The following is a 1,116-nucleotide window of genomic DNA, read 5'->3' as shown; positions in this document are numbered from 1 at the left end:
ATACTTGTAATGCAGCCTGATAGATTTCCCTCTCGTTAACGGTGGTCGCCTTGTCTTTTACTTCTTCATCACTATCTGAACTATAATTCTCCATGGCAGTATCCATCCTAAAACCTCTTTTTGATGTCAGAGTCAAGAACTCAGCCCTGCCAGACAAAGACATTACTGTTAACTAACGAAACGGTTGTTTAGTAATCAGACTATATAAGCAACCATCATTCGAATCAAATATTCTTGTAGATTAAGTAACATTATTTATGACTAGCGTCACATGAGTAACGAAATATAAGCATTCTTAAAAATTAACAATCAAACATTACCAATTTTGTTAAGGTTTATGTGATTTATAAAACCCTATTGATCACGACGAGGTAAAAGTATGAAAAGGGCAGAACAAGAACAGAGGACGAATCCGAGATAATTGGGAAAATTTGGGACGTGATCAAGCAGATGAAACGAGTTTGTGATTAAGAATCGCACTGTTGTGATTAGGGTTGCGGCTTGGACGGAGAAAGAGACGATCGCACGGAACGAATTTTAAACAACAACGATCTCTATATATAATGATAATAATACCAACAAAGGGCTCTATTAGTAAGTCGGTTGGCCCAATAAGATTTTTGTATATACACTTACCTTACCTCTTTTTACGGCAGAGTTTTAAAGGTGGAACAGAGAAAGCTCTTTGCTTCTCCGGTTACTTCCCCTGTCTTCCTCTGCAAAATCGTAATTTCATATTATTACGGTACCGTCGAATTCACCATCTTCAGGGTTTCTTAGGTGTGTTTTAGCGACCAATAGCAAAGGAGCTTCATAACACTCATGACACCACTCTATGTCTTGTCTGTCTACCTGTTTCACAACAAGGAGATCAATTAAAAATCCTGAAAATAGTTCTAAACTTCCTCTCTACTAGTTTGGTTTAAATTATATGCAATACCTGCGTCTGGTTGGGCATAAACAATGTATCTCTCTCTACGATCTCATCTTGTCGAGCTTCCATTTGTTCTCATCTCACCTCTTTCAGCCAATTTGGGATAATGCCAGACTTCCAAGAATACTCAAGGTTCTGCTTAAGATCCTCATAATAATCAAACATCGACCCAGCTAAAACCA

At 37.8% G+C, this 1,116-nt stretch overlaps 1 long non-coding RNA gene across 2 annotated transcripts; it reads right to left on the bottom strand.

The window, feature by feature from the left end:
- Positions 1-9: 9 nt before the first annotated feature.
- On the bottom strand, positions 10-1,108 carry LOC104774377. Of its 2 annotated transcripts, none has more exons than XR_765325.2 (3): positions 941-1,108; positions 637-852; positions 10-146 (listed from the first exon to the last, which is right to left on the bottom strand). It is a non-coding gene; the product is annotated as an uncharacterized LOC104774377 (long non-coding RNA). The 2 variants fall into 2 exon arrangements; XR_765327.2 differs by having other exon boundaries at positions 642-852.
- Between the last annotated feature and the right edge of the window lie 8 nt (positions 1,109-1,116).

The sequence above is a fragment of the Camelina sativa genome, unplaced genomic scaffold (genome assembly GCF_000633955.1).
Source record: "Camelina sativa cultivar DH55 unplaced genomic scaffold, Cs unpScaffold02622, whole genome shotgun sequence".
NCBI classification, from domain to species: domain Eukaryota; kingdom Viridiplantae; phylum Streptophyta; class Magnoliopsida; order Brassicales; family Brassicaceae; genus Camelina; species Camelina sativa.
The sequence above is the reverse complement of the archived record's forward strand: the minus strand, read 5'-3'. Positions and strand labels throughout refer to the sequence as shown.